Here is a 23,204-nt window from a genome sequence, read left to right on the forward strand (position 1 = left end):
GCTGATAGTTAATAAATAATGTGAAATTAGAACTTTCCAATCAGACCATTCCTCCTTATCAGGGAAAAAAATTAATATGACACATTTGCAAGAACACCATTCCAAAGTAGTTTGGTCTCTGTGGACAATTACAGAATGTCAAGCTGTCACACAGAACGCCACTAGTAACTAAACTGTTCTTTTGATTCATCGTCACTTAAAGGTCCCCACCCTCCCAAACTGTCAAGGAGGCCCCTTCCCTTCCATCTGTTCTACAGCCCCATGCTTAACATGAAAGGCCGACAGCAGAGCCCCTCTGGACCTGTCAGCTTGGTTCATCAACTCTTGGATAAGCCAAACCCACTCTGTGGCCACAGCCCGTCCTTCATCCGACACCTGCGTCACAGGGGTGGCGGGTAGGGCTCTGGCAGCATGCTGGGGTGTCATGCCATTCATGTTAGGGCTTCCATGGGCAAAACAGACCATTTCTAAACCACAGACAAGTGGCTGTGACCAATTTTCAGGATAAGAAATGCACCCTGTGTTTTTGCCCTTTAAGCACAGGTATAACTGCTTAGTAAATTAGAGATGTGCTGTTAAAAGCAAATAGCACCAAAGGAGAACACAAAGTCAACTACGGAACTTGGGCAATTTGGAATCTTCTTCAATCTTCCTGAAATGTGATTAAGCGTGACCTTTAAGAGTAGTGGAGCAACCAATCAATTTTGGTGAAACAACCTTGCACAAGACGAGAGAGCGCATAGCGTAGAGGGAGGAGCCCAGCATGGCAGGAGAGCCTAACCACCTCATTGTGCAGGAAAAGTTACTGAGATTTATCTCCATTGATTTTACTTGCAAGAAAAACACATCAGAAAACTGCAACCTCAGCAGGACACTAAAGGTCGGTCTTGGCTTCTGGAGGGATGAACTTGATATCAATAGTTATTAGGCCACATTCATAAAAGATACACAAGAGAGATGGAGAGAAGAAGCTGGTAATCTCACTTAATCCTGGTGCGGCCCTAAATCAGGCTCTGCAGACTGTGGGAAAATCAAGGAAAAACTTCAATATTCCTGAGATGAGCTTCTGCAAGCATGTGCTCGAACTGGAGCCAGAGGGAGAGCAGCAGTAGTGGTCATTCTAGAGCCCAGTGGGTAGGCAGCAGACCGGGAGCAGGAAGACAGCTGGCACGGATGCCACACTCTCCTCCCAGCTCTAAGGGACAGGCTAGCAAGGTCTCGTGAATGTCCAGCAGGGTACAGTCAACCCAGCCAGGAAACTAGCATAGAGAATCATAGAGAACTTGGGCCTGGACAGGACAGTCCAACCTTCTGGGCTGAGAACAAAACAAAGCAATGTGAGCACTCCGCAGCTGCGCACTTAATCTCTGGCCCACCAACTGTCCGCGAGACTGGCTCCCAGAACCCCACATCATCCTGACCTGTACATACTCAGTTCTCAGAAATAGGAGGAAACTGAAAACACTGCCAAAGAGAAACGGAGGAAATCCAAAGAAACCCAGAAAAAGGTAAACTTTCTTCTAAAGAATCCAGAATTGGAGTGTGTCTCTGTATGTTTTACACTATTTTAAATTAAATTTTTGGTTTTTCGTTTTTTGCTCAAACCTAACACTATAAAGAGTCCTTGAGTTCAAGGCCAAGAAATTGGAGAAATAAAACATGTCTTACCCTGTGGGATGATCCTGATCATATTTATTACCAACTCAACAAATATCAGGGCACTGCTAGTGATGTAATACAAATAATCCTCCACCACAAATCAGGAAATAAGGGTTCTGGCCACCACAGCCAGGTGGGTGTGGGCAAGTGTCCCAGGAGAAGGGATGGTAAGCAGGCCTTCAAGGATGGGAAGGATCAGGGAAGAACTGAGGAGAAGTGTGTTTCAGAAAAGAAGCCCCACATGAACAAAAGGGCAACCTGAAAAGTACAAGCTTCATTCCATAGACAGAAAGTGGAACAGTCTGACTAAGGAAGGCAACATGCAGGGCCTCAGATGGGGGATGAGGGGCAGTCCGGGTGCCGGGCTAAGGAGGATGCTTGCCCACGGGATCACCACTGAAGATGCTGACACAGCCTATGGGAAGTCAGCCCACCACAGGTGGCAATCAACAACCTGATTTTGGCTGAAGATGCCCAACCAAGATAGTCGCTCTGTAAAAGACAGGGTCCAGGCCCAATTATGTTCACAGGGAAAAGAGTGGGAAATTAATGAATTATAGATAGCAAGAGCATCTTTTGTGGCAGCAAGAAATACTAACAGCTTCAACTGCAGCAGAATGCCTTCCAGAGACTCTCCAAGGCTGGACTTAGAGTTTCTTCTGCTGGAAGCCTCTCTCTAGGCACCACATGCAGGCCCCTGCTCAGACTCTGCTCTTCACACAGGCCTGCCCACAACCCCATCAAAGGGACTCACTCCAGTGTTTCCGTAGCCCTTATGCTGCATGATTTATTACTACCTGTCGTTACTTTTATAGTCTTGTCTCCCTGGCAGAATGTAAGCTCCATGAAGGAGGGTGAGGGCTGAGAGACTTTGCATTTTTCATTGCTATGTTGTCAACATCTCGGCATTTGAGTGGCACTCAGTAACTACTGGATGACTGAAAAGACTCCATGATGGCCTTATTCATGTTTCTCCAATCATTACTTGTCCAGGAAACCCTAGGCTCAACACACACCTATACAACTGCACATTCACCCCCACATGCTGCGGCGAATGTTCTAATTAATCCATCCTTTTTCAAATGAAGTGTCAAGACACAGCAGTTTTTGTAATCAATTACGAGATGCGTCCCAAATAACACGTTCCCGATAACAGCTAAAGTACATGAGATTGTCAATTATTTACTGATAAATTAGATCAGATTCAAGGTTATCCCTAATAACATTTCTGCCACTCATTTGCATTCCAGTAAGCTTTCCAGAGTGGGAAAGAAAGGGGTAGAATTGCAGCTAGCTGGTACATGGATTTCTGGAAGGATTAACCCAAATGCCAAATGTACTTTGTTCTCAAATCTAACTACGTTGGGGGAAAAGAGGGCTTGTCTTGGCCACAGAGTCCGAGGCTCCCTGTCTCAGAGGCTCTGCTTTCTCACCCCATCACTGGAGCCGATGGTTTTCAAAGCCCTATCCCATCCCCGCCCCTTCTTAGCTAGACATAAAAACTGCAAATATGTACAGGGAAGTAAAAAAGGGGGTTAGGCACTGATCTACACAGCCCAAGGCTCCTTCCAGCCTCCAGATCTCTGTTGTCCAACATAGTACCCACTGGCCACAGATGACTATTTAATTTAAATTTAATTAAAATTAAGTAAAATAAAAAACCTATTTCCTTGGCAACACTAGCCACATTTCAAGCGCTCAACAGTTACATGTGGCTAGTGTCTATCACGTGGGATAATGTGGATATAGAACATTTCCATCATCCCATAAAGGTCTACTGGCGAGCACTGCCCTGATCCCAGAAAATATGTCACTATGACATTAAAATCAGAAGAATCCCGATGAACAAGACTGAGGTGCCCCTCCCCTCATCTCCCCTCCCCTCCTCTCCTTTCCTTTCCTTGAGACAGTGTCTCACTCTATTACACAGGCTGCTGTGCCGTGGTGGGATTCCTGCACTGTTACCCAGGCTGGATGCAGTGGTAGGATTTCCTGCTGTTACTCAGGCTGGAGTGCAGTGATGGGATTTCCTCCCTGTTATCCAGGCTGGAGTGCGGTGGTGGGATTCCCATGCTATTACCCAGGCTGGGTTGCAGTGGCAGGATCTCCACACACTGCAATTTCCATTTCCTGGGCTCAAACCATTCTCCCACCTTCCAAGCAGCTGGGACTACAGGTGCATGACCACACTCGGCTCACTTGGAGATGCAGTTTTGCCATGTTGCCAGGTCTCAAACTCCTGGGGTCAAGAGATCCACTGGCCTTGGCCTCCCAAAGTGCTAAGGTTACAGACATGAGCCATCATGCCCCATTATTTCTTTTCTTTATAAATTACCCAGCCTGGGGTATTTCTTATAGCAACCCAAGAACAGCCTAACACACCTGCAAATCTAATTTCTTAGATTAAGAAATTTAGGAACCTAGTTGTTTTGTTTTGTTTCCCTTTGTTCAAACTGTCCTTTCTACCTGGAATATTCTCCTGCCCTCCTCCCTACCCCTCCATGTCTGCCTGCCAGAAGCAGACACTCTTTGGGGCAGGCCAGTGCTCTCCCTGGTGCTCTTTAGGGCACCCTCACCAGTGCTGCCTCCTCCTCAAGCCTCTCAGAAGCCTTGACCATTGACCTTCCCAGCCTCGCTGCTCCCTCCTGCCCTGTACCCGGTGGATCTGCTTCCTTGCCATCCCCCTCACTGCCCTGGAAGTGCTGTGAAGGCAGGGACTTCAGTTGAGCATATAGCCCTACACATAGTGGGCCCTCAAGAAACATTTCCTAAATGCTCCCCAGCATTCTCAGAGATAGGATTAGGTATTACTCATTTCTGTCAAGAAATAGGAAAAGGTACAGAATAGTTATGCCCCAGTATTGCCTAAAACAAGGGATCTCCCAAACCAAATCTATAAGGAACTGGAAATTCTTTTTCATTAACGCTCACCAAGTTTGATTGCAAGACTGTAGCCCTAAACCCAGATGGAGCTTTTGTAAGTCCTCCACAACGGGCCTAGCCGTCTATGAGTACTTTATAAACAAAACACAGTAATTAACCTTGGGACCATTGAAAACCACATGAACAACCAGACTAAATTAATATTTACAAGATCAAACGGGATAGCAAAGACGATTAGATCAAGGAAGATTTAGATGTGGGTCAACTCATACTGCAAACCACAAATGAAATCTGCTATTAAGATGCCTTATACTCACTCATAGCACTGATAAGCCGCCTCTAAGACAGAACGTGAGGACAGGCAAAGCATCTGGACTAATAGCAGTATTGAGAGGACTCCCCATTATCCATCCATTCACTGGAACCAAGAGAGCAGCCGAGACCATTAAATCTACAGATAACACAAAAGCCTCATTTCAGTCAAACTTTCACCGCAGTCCAATTGTAATGATTAACCACGCTAAGAAAAGGGGCCATTTACTGAGTCCTATGATGTGCCAGACGCCACTTTAAGTACTTCAGGGGATTTAATTCATCGACGCCTTCTAACACCCCACAGAGGCAGCCACCATGCTCAGGCCCATTTTTCAGATTAGGAAGCAAAAGGAGATTAATTTGCCCCTAGGATAGCCAGGAAGGCAGTGGCAAAAGCAGGGTCTGAACTTGGCATCATCAGACAGGGCTTGTGTGCTTAGTCATCATGTCATACTGCAGTGCACCTAAAACTGCAATTTTATCCTCAAATATAACAGGCATAACATTTGCTCACATTTCCACCAAAATAACTGTGGCATATTGCTTATTTCATGCCTTCGTTATGGTGACTTCATTAAGTAGGACAAACACTAGCATTTTTTAGACCTCATTATTAGTTCTACAACAGACACTGCTCACGCAAGGAATACAAAGATTAATCCTCTTTCTAAATCTCAGCAGAGTTCTAGCTGATGCAGTCATGGCAGGGAAAAGCAGCGGCAAACTTCACATGTATAAGGCTGATGCCCTAGTAAATAACGACACAGTAGCCAGCCCCCACCACCACCCGACGAGAAAATGAGAATCACTGGGTGAAAAGACCACCAACTCCCAAGCAGGTACAAGTTGAGCATCCCAAATCTCAAAATCCAAAATCCAAAATTTTTTTAGCACCCACATAATATTCAAAGGAAATGAACATTGGAACATTTTGGATTTCAGATTTTTGGATTCAGGATACTCAACTGGTAAGTGTAACGCAAATATGCAAAATCTGAAAAGCCTCTGGTCCCAGCATTTTGAAAAAGGGATACTCGACCTGTATGAGTTATTTGAGAAAAGCAGCTTCCTGACTTTCACAGATGAGGGAAGGTATGGACACCATGACAGAGGACTCACACCTCGCAGAGGATGGCTCAGGTCTAGGTCAGCAGAACCCCTGTCTCTGAGAACTGTCCACCCCAACTCCATGGACACATTCAGTGGACCGGAACAAACAGCTGGCTCCAGATTTTCTCTCAAAAAATGGAACTAAAGATTCTTCATTTAGCTCATATGGCTCACCAATGCTGAGGTCATGTAAACTCAGAGGCCATGAGGCCATCATGCCCTGACAAGTACACCCATCTGCAGACAGCAAAGCCTGATAGAGACTGAGGAGGAAGCAGAGACAAGGGACCATGGGGTCCCACAGAACCAAGACTCCCAGAGGAGTTGCTCTAGCCCTTGGTGCCAGGCCCATGCAATATTGTTTGCCCTCTGCTTCCACAAAACACCCAAATAATACCTCCTTTTTGCTCACATGAACTCAAGTGAATCTTTTCCTTTTAATCACAAGAGGCTAGACAAAGGCAGAAGCGTACCACACGAGGTAATCCTCAGCCAGTCCCACCAAACAGGATGATCTACAGCGCTGGCCAACCAGAGCTGTTTGGTTTCAGGCAAGGTATGTGTCCTCCCTGAGCCTTAGCGTTCTCATCTAGCAAACCAATCTAGTCTAGATTCACAAGTCACTGGGGACCAAATGAGATAACAAATGGAATCTGGGCTGTGGTCTGCTGTGAGCCAGTTATTTCTATGGGGGAATCACATAGGAGACAGCACCAGCAAAGGGACGCCAGTGACTGTTGTGCCTTCAAGAGGGAACAGAGCTGGGCTGCATGGACTACAGGTCACATCCAGATGGTGTTCAAATATTCTCTTGCATCTGCAGCTAGTTTCCAGACTGCAACAATCAGGAAAAACTTAGTGGGACCTCTTTAAACTTCATTTGCTCTAGGATAAATATAAGCGGATGTGATGGCAATTGATTCAGGTTCCCAGATACTCACCTAGGGAGTGACTAGAAAATTCTGCCTGTGCCTTGGATTTCCTAACAGGTGAGCTCCCAAACATTACTCATGAAACTGAAAAGACCTCCTGAGTTTATCTTTCTTCAAGACTCCCAAATTGTCAATGCTCCCTCTACTTCCTCAGCCCTCCCTGATGACAACAAAGGAGCCATCAGGACTGTGGCGCCCAGTGAACAGAGCCGGGTGCCGTGACATGTGCCAACAATCCCAGTTACTTGGGAGAATGAGGTGGGGGGGACCACTGGAGCCCAGGAGTTTGAATCTAACCTGGGAAATATAGTAAAACCTCATCTCCAAAAAATAAAATAAATTAGCACAGTGGAATGTTCTATCCTCAACGAAGAATTGTCAAGTGATAATCCTATTTTTTTTGTTTTTTGTTTTTTTTGAGACAGAGTCTCACTCCATCACCAGATGCCAAGCTGGAGTGCAATGGTGCGATCTTGGCTCACTGCAACCTCCGCCTCCCAGGTTCAAGCAAGTCTCCTGCCTCAGCCTCCCGAGTAGCTGGAACTACAGGCGCGCACCACCACGCCCAGCTAATTTTTTTGTATTTTTAGTAGCGATGGGGTTTCACCATGTTGGCCAGGATGGTCTGGATCTCTTGACCTCGTGATCCGCCCGTCTCGGCCTCCCAAAGTGCTGGGATTATAGGCGTGAGCCACCGCGCCCGGCCGATAATCCTACTTTTTTAACATTAAGAATTATATGAGGCTTGGCTGCCAATTTTAAAGTAAAAACTTTAAGCTGAGTGAAAACATGTAAAATGTTTTCATCTGAAGGTCATGCATAAAAAGCACGATATGACATGATTTTCCCAATCTTTTTGTGCATGATCTAGGGATACTGGTCTCCCTCTTCCTACCTCACAGAGAGATAGGTATATTACTTTTTTTTTTTTTTAGCAACTTGGAAGGTGGCACAGTTTGGCTGTGTCCCACCCAAATCTCATCTTGAATTGTAGTTCCCATAATCCCCACGTGTTGTGGGAGGGATCCAGTGGGAAGTAAGTGAATCGTGGGGTGGTTATCCTCATGCCGTTCTCATGACAGTGAGTTTGCTCTTACAAGATCTGATGGTATTATAAGGGGCTTTTCCCCCTTTGCTCAGCACTTCTCTCTCGTGCCACCATGTGAAGAAGGATGTGTTTGCTCCCCCTTCCACTGTGAATATAAGTTTCTTGAGGCTTTCCCAGCCATGTGAAACTGTGAGTCAATTAAACCTCTTCTCTTCATAAATTACCTAGTCTCAGGTATTTCTTCATAGGAGTGTGAGAACGGACTATGATAGAAGGTCATGTGAAGGTCACTGGATGACACAAATGTCTGGGCCCTCCAAATCCACATCTCTACAACTTTAGTGAAACTGTATCAAAAGCTAAGGATTTTATAACCAGCCCCATTATCAACATATCACATTGCACTTATTCTAAACCTGAAATGATGATGCATCTTATGATCACAGTGTCCGAAAATTACCTATGGCAGTGCTTTATCTTTCTCAGTGCTACAAAGAAGAATGAAGCATCTTACACTTTATGCCACCTTACATTCAATAAAACAGAAGCGATTTGGTGTCACCCTTCCCCCCTTGCACACCTCCTTCCCATCCCTAAAGGAAGTTTTAAGCCCACTCAGGATCCATTCTGAAAATCCACTTGACTTGAAAGCAGCAGCAGCAGCAGCAGTCGGCTACAGACCCGCACTACTTAGAGGAAAAATGAAATTTAACTCACATGCAAAGATAAAAGGGGACAGTTCTCTGCAAGTGAGGCACAACTTACGGCACCAGAATCCAAACAAGTACTCGCCCTTTCTTAAAAGCTTCTAACTCGAACTTTGGAGAAAATCTGCTATCTCAGAGAAGGCAAGAGGAACAGAATCCCCCTCAGAAAGACTTCGGTGGAGTGCTACAGACCAGCCTGGGGCTTAGTGAAAGGGAGGCCAGCTTCAAGTTTCAACAGTAATTTGTGCATAATGATCCTCTCAGGTTGACACAAGATAGTTAGATTAAATAAATTAATCAAAGTACAAATTGTGTTGGCAAGCTCTAATGCCTAGCTTCTCCGAAGACCAAGCTGCCAGCAATGCCAAGGCTGTGCCTCACAGCCACCAGCTCGGAGCTGGCAGGTGATGGGGCCGAGAGATGCAGTCATGCTCGGAGCCAGAGGCAGCAATCTGAGGGGCGGGCCAAGGGAGGGCTCTGCTGAGCCGTGACAGTGGAAGCCTTAAACACAAGATCCATTACAGCCTCAACACCCACAGCCATTTGTACATCACGGCTGGAAATAAATCCTCAGGAAAGCATCCATTAATGCGCCTTGCCCAAAACCCAGCTTAAGATCCCTGTCTGCTGAGATGTGTTACAGGAACACACGACTGTCCTCAACTTCCTTACTTGGTATTACCAGTCCGAATCGCAGCTCAGATGATTGTCAATATATTTAGTGCCAATGCTCACTAATAAATTTCATTATCATACCCTTCAGAGCTAACACTGAGGGAGCCCTGAGCTAAGTTCTTTACCAGGGTTAGCTCACTGAGTCTTCACAGACACCCTAGAAGGTAAGAACCATTATTCTCTCCATTTAAAAATGTAGAAACTGAGACTCAGGGGAAGTCAAGCAACCTCCCCAAGGACACTCAGTGAAGAAACCGCAGCGTGTGGACTTACCTAGTTACCTAATGCTGCTGGAAGTCGATTTCAAGGTAGAAAAACACGAACAAATTAACAAAAATTCAGTTCCCATTTCTTCAGTGACTAGCATAAGTATGACCCCCATGTGTAGAGATTAATGGGAGAATGAGGAAGTGGGTAGGCCCCTAGGTTTGGGGGAGGCAGTGACACATCATCTTGTTGAAATGCAGACACATCACCACTGGCAGACAGACACAGCCAGAAGAAGATGGGTGTTGACAAAAGGCTGTAGACACAAGCTTTATCTCTTTGGCTGCCAGTTCCATGGATATCGTTAAGATACAGATATCTGTCATAAGGCACACTTGATGTAGGCCAACTCACAAAGGCCTTTCTCATCAGTTGGGCAAATGTGTACAGGGACAGCAAAAGTTACTGCTCCCCCTCCACCCAACCGCGACCACTGCACAGTCCCACATGATGGCTCCATTTCTACAGAAGCTTCCTTCGAGGGCCACCCTTTCCAAGCTTCTACAGGAAATTCTTTTTTTTTTTAATATATATATATATATATTTTTTTTTAATTGTATTTTAGGTTCTGGGGTACATGTGTAGATCGTGCAGGATTGTTGCATAGGTACATACATGGCAATGTGGTTTGCTGCCTCCATCACCCCATCACCTATATCTGGCATTTCTCCCCATGTTATCCCTCCCCATCCTCCCTACCTCCCACTGTCCCTCCCCTAGTCCCCCCCAACAGACCCCAGTGTATGATGCTCCCCTCCCTGTGTCCATGTATTCTCATTGTTCAACACCCGCCTATGAGTGAAAACATGCGGTGTTTGATTTTCTGTTCTTGTATCAGTTTGCTGAGAATGATGGTTTCCAGATTCATCCATGTCCCTACAAAGGACACTAACTCATCATTTTTTATGGCTGCATAGTATTCCACGGTGTATATGTGCCACATTTTCCTTGTCCAGTCTATTGTTGATGGGCATTTGGGTTGGTTCCAGGTCTTTGCTATTGTAAACAGTGCTGCAATGAACACACGTGTGCATGTGTCTTTATAATAAAATGATTTATGGTCCCTACCAACCATTCAGTTTTTGAATAGTGTTTTAAAACATTTTCCCAGCTGGGTGTGGTGGCTCACGCCTATAATCCAGCATACTAGGAGGCTGGGATGCGCAGATCACTGAAGGTCAGGAGTTCAAGATCAGCCTGGCCAACATGGCGAGACCCCAACTCTACTAAAAATACAAAAAGTAGCCAGGAGTGGTGTGCCTGTAATCTCAGCTACTTAGGAGGCTGAGGCAGGAAAGCACTTGAACCCGGGAAGCAGAGGTTGCATTGAGTCTAGATCACGCCACTGCACTCCAGCCTGGGTGACAGAGCAAGAGTCCATCTCAAAAACAAACCAAAAATAACTCCCTTTTTTCTTTCAGAGGACAGTATCTACAAGTTTTACCTTTCTTTTCATCTCCTGTCACCCTACAAGTAGCTCTTTCTTCAGCAACTAATGGACTGATACAAGAGCCTTTCTGCATTTACAACCATTTCTCCAACACTAAAGGACACTTTAGGACAGAAGCGGGGGTGGCAAAAGGATATGGGTGAAACCTTGAGGGACGGAGGCTGAACCTTAACTTCAGAAATAAGTTCTCCAAACGAAAAGGAAGTCAGAGATAAAAGGACCAATGGTCCCTAATTCACAGCACATACTGCAGGTCCCACCCCTTATGGGCTGAGGAGTAGCTATGGGAGGGTCCTTCTCTCCCAGCACAGTTAGAATTGGAGGTGATGCTAAGGCATAAAAATAACCATACTTTAGACCTTTTGATTTCGGTTGTAAGATCTTGCTTTTTATACTGACACTGGTAGTAGTTTGTAAGGGAAGTGGATGTGGCATCCTTTCAGACTATATTGTTTTAGCTTGAATGGTCTATAATAAACTTTTATAGAGCATAACATGTTAATCACTATAAGAGTTGTTATATTTTAAGAAGGGTCTAAACATGTTATTAATAATGCCTTGTTTACAAATCACTCCTGCCATCAAACTCATTTTACAGATCAGAAAACAGGAGTGAGGTGAACAACATCACTAGTCACTAAAGGGCAGCAGCAGGGCTGCACCCAGGCCACCCACCAGGCCCCAGAGCCCAGGCTTTCACGCCATTCCTCGCAGCTGCTCCTGGCTTGATGTGATGACAGGCATGTCCATGCTTCAGAAACTGTAAAGGGCTAAAATAAACATCAGGTGTTTCTACGACTTTCACTGTATCCTTTCTTTGCCCTTTTTGTAACTGCCTCAAAATAATCAGGATAATTTACCTTCTGTTTGTATCCCCAAACTAGTTTAAAAAAAAAAAAAACCAGCCTTAATGTGCATGCTCGTTCAGCACGCCAAGCTGTGAGTGGAATGTATAAACCCAACACAGACATCACAGCAGCTGTGTGCTCCAGAGATACAGTGGTTAGCAGCCATCTCCCTCCAACCTCCAGTAAAGTGGGGCCTAGAATCCTACCTACGCCTTACCTCATCTCAAAACTATGCTCAAGTAAAGTTATCATATTGTCTTCAAAGATAAGCTACTCATCTAACTAAAAGTGTTTTGTTAGTTTGTTTTCTTCTGATAGACCTCCTAGATGTTGGAAATACAACAGGGAACAGGCCAATCTGGCCCCAGGCCCCTGTCCAGGCAATCAGTACTTACAGTCCAGCATGAATCACGCCATGATGTGGGCAACATTGGAGGGGGCAGGTGGCCTGTGGAAGCACACAGGAGGCCTGCCTCACCCCAACTTGGGGAGTTAAAAAAGACTCTCAAGTAAGCCCAGTGCGGTGGCTCACACCCGTAATCCCAGCACTATGGGAGGCTGAGGTGGGCAGATCGCCTGAGGTCAGGAGTTTGAGACCATCCTGGCCAACATGGTGAAACCCTGTCTCTATTGAAAAATACAAAATTAGCCGGGCGTGATGGTGCTTGCCTGTAATCCTTGCTACTCAGGAGGCTGAGGCAGGAGAATCACTTGAACCCAGGAGGCGGAGGCTGCAGTGAGCTGAGATTGCACCACTGCACTCCAGCCTAGATGAAAGAGCAAGACTTCATCTCAAAAAATAAAGAAAAGACTCTAAAGTAACAAATATAGAAAAACAAAAAAGTATTCGCCATGCATAAAGTAAGGTGGGGCCATTTGAACACAGCAACAGCTCAGGCAGTAGCATGGGCCAGCAGGTCGAGTATGGTGGCTCAAGGTAACTAAATACCAGAGTTGGGTGCTATGGGAGCCAGACCTGGACCATAACAAGCTACATTATGGAGTCTATCTTTATCCTAAGCACAAGAAGGAGTCATCAACATTTTTTTTAAGAGTTAGGGTCTCACTCTGTCACTCAGGCTGGAGTAAAGTTGGGTGATCACAGCTCACTACAGCCTTGAACTCCTGGGCTCAAGTGATCCTCCCACCTCAGCCTCCTAAGTAGCTGGGACTTAGGATTATCACCTACTACCACACCTGGCTGATTTTTTTCATTTTTTTTTATAAATACGGAGTCTCACTATGTTGCCCAGATTGGTCTTGAACCCCTAGGCTCAAGCTATCCTCAGTATCAGCTTCCCAAAGGGCTGGGATTACAAGTGTGAGCCACTGCACCCAGCCATCAATACATTTTCAGCAAGACAGTTATGTGATCAAACTTGCATTTTGAAAAGTCACTCTGACTAGGTGGGAAAAGGACTAGGTATAAGGCAGGGCCGTCAGTGAGGAAGCTTTTGCAAGTGTCCTAGTGACAGAAGGTGGCCTGAATAGGGTGGGAGTATTCGCTCATTCAGTTAGCAGCAAATACGCATTAGTATCATCTGAGGAGCAAGAACAGAAGGGTGATGCAGTCACTGGGAAGCGCCTTCCAGAGCACACCAGGCTGCAGATAGTGACAATGTTCCTATCTGGGTTGCTTATGGGAGGCCTACAAGAGGCCTTCTCCATTTTGCAACTCATAAAAATAAAGCAGCTCCCCCAGAAACCTCCTTAGCTAGCCAACAGCCTTGAAACCTTCCTTGAAAGCAATACGTACACATCACTATGTGATTGAGAAGGACAACATTTCACTATCTGGAGGAAGTCTCAACAGGAAAAGCAACATTCCCCATAAGACATCTCGCAAGGAAATTACCACATTCTGGCTTTATAGCTGAGGTCCCCAAGTACAACGTTTTGGCCGAGGATTCCAACCAACTGCCAGCAGGATAATGTGGTTATGCTGTCTGAGCTACTGTGAAAATGCATTAAAATCTCAATGTTTGAGCTCATCCAAGCAATTAAAATTAACACGGACTGTTCTGTTTTAGACTGTGAAAAACAAGGGATAGGGGAATGTTGGCCTCCATAATCCTCTGCTAGTTTCTTCAACATTTTAAAGGCATTTAGAGCTGGCATGTATGTGATCCAAACCAAGTCTGAAGGTAATCTAGCTAGGCAGGAAGGCCTCTACAGCTCCAGTTCAGTGTTCAGGGGCAGGGGGAATGGCGGATGGGAGCTTGGGGTGATGGGAGAAAAACTAAGACCTACTGGGCACCTACTATGTGCCAGCCCAAGCTAGGTGCATTCACCACCCAGAAAAAGAAGTATCTTCAAACCCCTTTCACAGGTGAAGTGCAAACTTAGAGAGGATCTATAGCACACAGAAACTACCATGGAGACACTGAAAGGAAAATGCACTTCCACCTTGTCACTAAACAAAACCCTTCAATGGTCACTTAGTCATTTTCTGCTAAGACATCAAGAATTCAGTCTATCTTGAAACTTGGGTGATTCCAATTCCCATCACAAGCAAAATAGATGATGTAGTATTTTGAATTCCATTCTGGGAAACAGGCTGAATATCAAGTGTGATTTTAAATGGCAAGGTAGATAAATCTTGCTATGATTGGATGATTGGATGACTGGATGAAGAGCAGGTGGGTGGTCAGACACAACAAGAGAATACAGAGCATCCAGGAAGCCAACATGCCCAGAGGAGCTGCTGAAGTAGGGGAATAAGGCTGGTCTCACATGCGGGCAAAATCGGCCTGCAGGGATCTAGAGAAAATGTAAACAGACCCAGCCCGAAGTATAGAGAATAACAAATGTATAGTTGCCTTGCTACAGAGTCACCAATATGTACCACAAAGAACACAGAAAGCTATCTCATGGTAGAAACAGACCAACTGAGTAAGGTCTGAGGTTCATGGAACCCTAGAGCTGACTGAGTGGTTGCTTTTCCTCCATGGACCACAAATATAAGATATATAGTGTTCTCTTCCAATCAGTGGGAATCCCTTAGAGCAAGCACAGCCTTACGCTAGAACAGGATAAAGGGAAACTGGTGCCATACTAAGGGCAAATAAGCCAGAAAACAGTATATCAGTTGGCATTTGCATTTGCATTAAGTATGGAGCAAAATTAAAATGCACCATGCTAATAAAAACTGGGTGATATTTAAGACACTGGGATAGCAAGACAAAATTACCTTCATGTTCAGGCACTGCTCTAGATAAGTTACATTCACCAATTTAAGTCACCCAGCACTCTGTCACGTTTCTTTCTGACAGTAAGGACTGGTAAGCTGAGGCATTTAAGGCCACCAATTAAGGGAAAAAAGAAGAAAAGCAGTAGGGCCAGAAATTATTACTAAAACCAGATGCTTTGGATGCTTTTCTCCTCTGTTGACCAAGGAAGGTAGGAACTTACTGGTTTCATTCGCTGTGTCTAGAACAGCACCTGTATGTTCTAGAATATAGGAGGTGCTCGATAAATGTGTATTGAATGGATGTACTGGATATTTCCTAGCAAAAAGCACAGTACCCAAAAACACAGTTGGAAATGATTAAGAATTAGCACATTGGTAGCAAATGCAACCATTTTCTCACAGGTGAATGCATACACACATTCAAAAATCTAGATTCTCACCCTTCAAAGTGCAACGCATATAAAGGCATCAGGAGAGAGCCAAGACCAGAATGTGCAGTGGTGGGAACTACTGATCAGTAACCAATAATCAGTAGCCTGCTGACTAAAAATACCAAGTGGTCTACCGTAACCCTCCAACGCTACAACACACAGACACAAGCAAACAGGGAAAGGAGAAGAGCGGCGGCCGTCTCATCTCATGAACCCAATGAGCGACTAAGTGTAATTCCTGTTTAAAACAAACAAAAAGGTACTGGGGTGGTACCTGTCAACACAGCCATTCTTTGGTGCCCCTCCCACCCCAGTAAAGGGCTCTCGGGCAGGACCTTTCTCTTTCATGAACATCCCGCAAAGATGCCAGTGAGTTGCTAAGATCCCAACTTACCATATCTAGAGCTTAAAGCAGACAAGGATGCCTGCTGCTCCAGAATCTAAGAGGCCTGCAGCTGCCTTCCTCCTACAGGTCAAGACAATTCCCCTAAGCTATGTCCATGCCCGGGCTGGGTCCCACATGGCTGTCCATGGAGCACACCTGTCCCCAGTGATTCCCTTTGGTATATCATGTGGATGAATCACTGCTCCTGCTTCACCGATGGAGTTACCCAGGAGAAAAGGCAGTATCTTAATGGGCCTTGATGGTAGAAGAACCCTCTCTGCTTTTCTAGACATTCTACTGACATTCCCTTTTATAGCTGCCTTTTATTGCTGGTCCAGTTAGAGGGCTAGCAGTATGGCCTTGGACAAGTCACTCCCTATCATATGAGATGTGATGCCCAACCTGGTCACCAAGGTCCCCTAACACTTAGTGAAAGGAGGTATGGTCCCTGGAGTGTGCTTGGAAAGATGGTGGAGGTGGTGCTCGATTACTGCATGCCTGCTCTGTACACAGTGCCAGGCATTCCAAGATGACACCAGTCGCCACACTGGAGAACAGGGCCAGACCCAGAGAGCAGGTAGCTGCAGTGTGGTCAACATGACTACCCAGAGGCTGTGGGGCAAAGCAGGCTGAGCTAAGCTTGGTCTTCACTGAAGAGATACTTGGTCAGGGCTGGAGAAGAAAATGCATTCACAAAGGCACAAGGCATTCCAGGCAGAGGCATGAGCAAGGACCAGGGCACAGCTGACCTCTCCAGGATCCCTGCAGCTGACCCAGGGTGCATCTCGCAGAGCGGCCACAGATGAGGATGGGGGAGACTTCAAACTTGTCTAGAAACCACAATCCAAACAAGTTTGGCAATGGGACAAAGGGGAAGACAACAAAGTTCTTGACTTGCCAGCAAGTACTAGATGAGCAAATTGTCCTCAGTGTGAAGTGAGGGTCTTAGGGAGTTCCATTCACCTGGAGAAATCAGCTAGGAAAAGCAGAAGCTGAGCCAGACCCTGGCCAGGAACTGGCCCCAGCAGCAAGCCTCACCAAGCCCAAGAAACTGTGGTGAGCTGGTGCCTCCCAAAACAAGTAAGTGACTGCAGAAAAGAAATGCAGAGAGCTAGTTCCAGAAGCCAGAGAAAAATGCAGTGAGCAGGAGGCAAAACAGATGCCCCAGCTCCCCTCCCGCACACAGGCCAGAAGTCCTGAGCCAGCCTAAAGGATCCCTCAGATTAGCACAGAGTGTAGTCTGGAATCTTTTATTGCCAAAAAGAAAATGAAGAAAAACATAATAATAAAAATAAAAGCACATAGCAGCCAAAGAATTGCAGAGGAAGTCTTCTGGCACTCACTCCCAGGCCTCCTGCCTCTCTATGCTCCTGCACCTGACAATAGCCACAACCAGAATCTGAAAAAGTTAAGGTGATGCAAACGGAAGCAGATTCAGAAGGAAAAGAAACCACAATCTAAAAATGACAAAGGAAGAGAGTCGGAGGCTCCAGTGTAACTCCATTCAAATACTGTTTCATTGCACACTCAGAAATCATTAATACCAATAATCACCACGTATTAAATGCCACTGTGTGTCCAACCCTGAACTAGAAACTTTATATACATTTTCCAGTTAGACACTAAGAACAGCCCTGTGAGATCAGCGCCATGCCCATTTCACAGTCCAGCAGGTGTTAGGGAACTTGCCCAAAGTCTCAGTGCTAATACAGGACAACGCTTCATCTTGCAGGGAAAACAGACGAGTTAACAGGTAATCATGGGGTCAACACAGGGGACACCTAATTTGGATGCATCTCAAAGGCTTGCTTCCCAGAGGCAGTAAAAATTGAGACCTGAATGAGGAAGCGTTTTCCATAGAAAGAAAGGAGGAGGAGGAACACGTGCAAAGGCCCCACAACAAAGAGATGATGGGCCCTTGGTGAACAGCAATTCATTCTGTAGACTAGGAGCAGCAAAAAGAAGAAAAGCAGGGAAAGTGAGAAGGAAGGAAGCTGGGCGCTAAAGTCTCCACAGACAAAATGACAGGACGTCTGGGCTCTGCTTTCACATGTGTACTCCAGTCCCCGCCCCCCATTAAAAAAGCAAGCACGTGTGGGGAGATGTGGGGAAATCCATGAACCAAGATTGGCAAAATGTTCTTAATGGTTGAAGCTGGGTGTAGAGAGTTTCATTATATGATTCACTTTTGTCTATACTGAAATTCTGCATAATGAAAAGTTTTCATAATAAAAAGGGTTTCTTCTGCCCCCAAGAAGGGAGGGAGGGAACAAGCTAGAGGAACATGCTGGTACCAAACCATGACAACAACAGGCCTGCGCTGGGGCTGCCGGCAGTGCACAGGCTGTGCACAGAGACTCCCCTGTCCACACACTCACATGCAGTATTCACGTCCTCCTCACTGCTACCCTAAGAGGCGGGACTATTTGTGGCATTTTACCGAAGAGGTAACTGAGGCTACTCAGGCTCCCGTGTACTATTACTAGAAGGCCTCCAAGTGCCAGCAAGGGAGCTGGAATTCATCCTAAGAGGGATGGAGGAAATCACCGAAGAGTGACAAAATCAGATCTCTACGTTTTAAAGATCCCTCGAGAGCTGCAGAGTGGAAAATAGATTAGAAAGGGTAGACTACAGGCCAGAACCCAGTGGGGAGGCTGCAGCATTGCCCTGAGCAATAATGGAGGCCTGGGGAGAGGCGGTGGCAGCAGTCAAGATGCCAAGGAAAGAGCTGAGAGGCTGTGAAGAGAGAGAATCAATAGATCTGTCAGCGTTTGAGGGACAGGCAGACGCAGCGGATGACACCCAGGGATCTGGGCACAAGGCTGGCTAAAGCATCCCACCACGAGAAGCAGGTTAGTGGTGGGGGTGAGGATTTTGGTTCTGGACTACTTCAGTCTGAGGCCTGTGAGTCTCCAAACGCAGCTGTCCAGCTGGGCCCTTTGATATGTGGGTCTGGATGTCAGAGGAGAGAGCCAGCCTGGTGATGAGGTTAGATGTCATTATGTGTGGCCGGCAAGTGAAGCCACAGAACAGATGAGACGGCCCAGAAAAGGGAGAGAAGCACTAATAACCCAGCGGCCTTCTCCTGACCCAAACCTCCATGGAGAGAGAAGACAAGAAAACGGGAAGCTTCTGTACAAACAATGATATGCTTCCTTCCCACCACCAACGTGCAATTTTGCATAAGGACAAATGACAAGAGACAATTTCCTTTCCAATTAACCTTCCTGGAAGAGAAGAGAAAATACCCTGTGTAGGCTTTTGTTACAATCTCCAGGAGGCTCGGGACAACACACAAACCTGATAATCCCAGAAAAGGCTGATGGAGGAGAGTCAAGCAGGGAATCAGTATGAGTCCCTATGGCTGTGACTCTCAGGGGGCACTGACACATGCCCAGCAGCCTCTGCAGCCTCCCCAGGGCAAGCCGGTGAGGCCTCGAAGGACAGTTCCTGCTCTTTTATAGAAAAGAATTAGGGAGTCACAAACCTGATTCCAGGTAACAATAAAGTGACTATTTTCAGAAACCACATCTAATAAGTAGAACATAAAGACATGGAATTGGGCCAAAGCCTTGGGATAGAAATCGCTTAGAATTATAGGGGCATCACTTGATTTTCAGTAACATTTACCCGTGTGTGTTACAAGAGGCTAACGCTGTCTGCAGAACCTTTGCAAGGTAATTTTCCACTGAAGTCCCTGGGGGCTGCTGCTCCACTCTTGGATATTCTGAGATGCTCTGGAGCATACACAAAGGCTGTGTGTACTTCAGAAACATTACTGGACTAGAGCTGAAGAGGTGGAGATACTCTCCATTCCTCGGATTTTGCTTTTGTTTCCATGACCACAGAAATGCACTGATGACTCCAATGAACCTCTCCAAGGCAGAGCTGGAAGGGAATGAAGAGATCATCCAGCCCAGCCCTTCATCCTACTGACAAGGAAGCTGGAACCTAGGGGAGAAAAGCCACTGTCATGAGGCCACACAGCAGGGCAGTGGATGGCTGAGACTGAACAGTGGTTTCCAGAATGCTCCATCCAGAGTTCTCCTGACTACACAAGGCCAGGTGCAGCTCTGCTATTCATATTAAAATGAGCAAGAAGAATGGACACTCGGTGCAAGCATGCCACACTAGGCACCGGCCTAGGTCCCTCATGTGATCAACGCCTTAGTCCCCACAACAGCCTCGGAAGGTGGAAGTTGCCATTATTCACATTTAACTGATAAGGAGGCTGAGGCAAAGGCAGGTTCTGCCACTCACCCCAAATTAGAAAGCTAGGAAAGTCTGGACACGGTGGCTCAAGCCTGTAATCCCAGCATTTCAGGAGGCCAAGGCAGGCAGATCACCAAAGGTCAAGAGTTCGAGACCAGCCTGGTCAATATGGTGAAACGTCATCTCTGCTAAAAATACAAAAATAGCCAGGTGTGGTGGAGGGTGCCTGTAATCCCAGCTACTCAGGAGGCTGAAGCAAGAGAATCACTTGAGCCCTGGAAGCGGAGCTTGCAGTGAGCCAAGATCATGCAATTGCACTCCAGCCTGGGCAACAAGAGTGAAACTCCATCTCAAAACAAAAAGAAAGCTGGGAAAAGGGGGATGAGGACTCAAACACAATAAAGTCTGACTCCAGAGCCCTGCTGATAACAAGTACCCAATTTACAACCTGGAGAGAATCCAAATGTTCTAAATTGGCCTTTGTATTCAGATATCTTCCTAAAGAAGCAAGGCTTGTCAAGCATGGTGGCTCATGACTGTAATCCCAGCACTTAGGGAGGCCAAGACAGGAGGACCACTTGAACCTAGGAGTTTGAAACCAGCTTGGGCAACATAGACCCCATCTCTACAAAAAAATTAAAAATTAGCTGGGCATGGGTGTGCATGATTGTAGTCTCTGCTACTTGGGGTAGGGGACAGATGCAGGAGGATTGCTTGTACCCAGAAGGCCAAAGCTGCAGTGAGCCATGATTGTGCCACTGTACTCCAGCCTGGGCAACAGAGCAAGACCCTGTCTCAAGAAAAGGCTAAAAATCCCAGACTGGCCCACAACACTTTTCCCAACAGGTGAGAGGACTACAAAACAGATCTGATTTCCTAGCTCTCAGTGAGCCCCCAGGTGAGAAGAGCCCCCTTTGGTGTGCACAAATGTCTGCCCAGGGCAGATAGAACATGCCCTTCTAACAGTCCTCTCACTGCTCCTGTGGTTTTGCCGCAGGACCCTCAGCATGCCTTTACTGCCCCTCGATTCCCACACCCCCCATGAAACCCCCAGTCCCTCACCTCCACCCCCAGATTCTGTGAGGAAAGAACTGCCCCCCACACACTAATTCATATTAACGTGTGAACTGCTGTCTCAGTGGAAAAGATGCTGATTATCCAACATAATCTCCAACGGGAAGAACTTCAGAATACCCAAGTCAGGTGTGGGAGGCCTGGTGACGGAGCAGAAGCCACTGGAACATGGGCCAGCACTGCCTGGAATCCGTCTTCAGCATTGTTTTAAGACAATAATACCAGCCACCACAGAGTACTGACTCTGCTAGGTTAAGTGCTTTACTTGTATCACCTCACTTAGTCCTCATAACACCTTTCTGAGGTGGGTACAATTATCATTCTCATCTTTGAGAATACAGCACTGAACAGAGAGGTTAGCCTCACAGCTGTTAGGTAACACAGCATGTGAACCAGAGTGGTCAGGCTCTGGAGCCTACGCTCTTACCCACTGAGCAACACTGCCACTTCATAAATGAGCACACACACATACAAGTAACGCATGCCCCATAAACAAGCATACATACAAACGAGTAATATGCACCCCATGAACAAGCACAGACACATACATATAACACGTGCACCATGAACAAGCACATATACATACAAGTAACGCATGCCCCATAAAGCATACACACATACGAGTAACATGCATCCCATGAACAAGCACACACACATATGCATAAAACATGTCCCATGAACAAGCACACAGGCACGAGTAATACACGCCCCATAGCTGAGTATACATGCATATGAATAACATGTACGCTATCAGTACACAGGCATAGCAGTAACATATGCACCATAAACGAGCACACACACACATAAGCATAATACATGCTCCATGAGTACACATGTATGCAAGTAACACACATTCCACAATGGTACATATGCATGAGTAACATATATTCCATAAATGAGTACGCACATGTGCGATCACTATTCCTGGTCATTATAACTACTGTTTATTTAGCACTTACTATGTGTGAGTTACCCTAAGACATTTTATATGCATTATTTCAATCTTCGCTTCAACCCTATGATAAAAACACTATGATTATCCCCATTTTATACATGAAGAAACTGATACTCAAAAAGATTTTTTTCCCTTGTATCAAAGATTAGGAGCTCAAGCACAGAGGTGGATCAGAACTCAGGTAGTCTGACTCCAGAACTCACAGCTAAGTTTTTATATTTCTGGTCTACCTTACTTGACTTCTGTATCCTACCATATATCTAGCTATCCAGGAGACTGGCTGGATTTCATTGTTTTCTCTGCTTGGTTGTTCTTTTCATAATGGCTCCCAAGGTATCCAGGGTTTGGAGGTGGAGAGGGAGGAGGAGGCTGTAGGGTTCAAGGCTAACCAAGGCAGTCTATACTACAGCCAAATCTATGCTAGCAAGTTCATTTAGAGTGGTGGGGTGCTACACAGGTTAAATTGGGGTGAAGAAACACCTTTGCTAATAAAAGGATAATCCAGAAGGGTGTCTATCCTAAAGTCATGATGATGAAGCTTTGAGGGGCATTTAGGTGATTTTCTTTCCTATTATAATCTGAATGAATCTATATTCCCTGAACATCTCGCTATACGGAGAGAAGAATGAGTCAGGATGGGCCTGGTGGGAAGGAAAACACTAACAGAAATTGGTTATAGGTAACTCACAAAATGGGATAATCCCTAAGAGGCTGGTAGAGTTGATTCTCCTCTTCCCAGACAGTTTTCACATTGCTGCCAAAATGACAGCTGCCACAGAACACCTGCCATCAGGGGCAGCAGCTTAAATTAGCCCAACTCAGGCAACTCCAAAAAACTTCTACCAAGTCCCATTAGAAGGGCACACTAGGTGACAGATGATGTGGCTAAAACGGCTGCACTCAGCCCTCAAAGAGCTTATCATCAGTTTACCCACTGACCTCACCCTGGCCTTCCAAATCACCCCCAGCCCTAGCTTCCATCATAAGATCTCCAAATTTCCTCTCATCTGCAAGCAGCACAACTGGCTTTCTCAGTAATAGCTGAAAATGGAAATGCCCTCAT

The 23,204-nt window shown here is 45.9% G+C and overlaps 1 protein-coding gene across 9 annotated transcripts in view; it reads right to left on the reverse strand.

Annotated features, from left to right (window-relative positions):
- Positions 1-23,204, reverse strand: part of MED27 (mediator complex subunit 27) — a 218,023-nt gene that overhangs the window by 188,075 nt on the left and 6,744 nt on the right. The gene's annotated exons all lie outside the window — the stretch shown is intronic.

This window comes from Callithrix jacchus, chromosome 1 (assembly GCF_049354715.1).
Source record: "Callithrix jacchus isolate 240 chromosome 1, calJac240_pri, whole genome shotgun sequence".
NCBI classification, from domain to species: domain Eukaryota; kingdom Metazoa; phylum Chordata; class Mammalia; order Primates; family Cebidae; genus Callithrix; species Callithrix jacchus.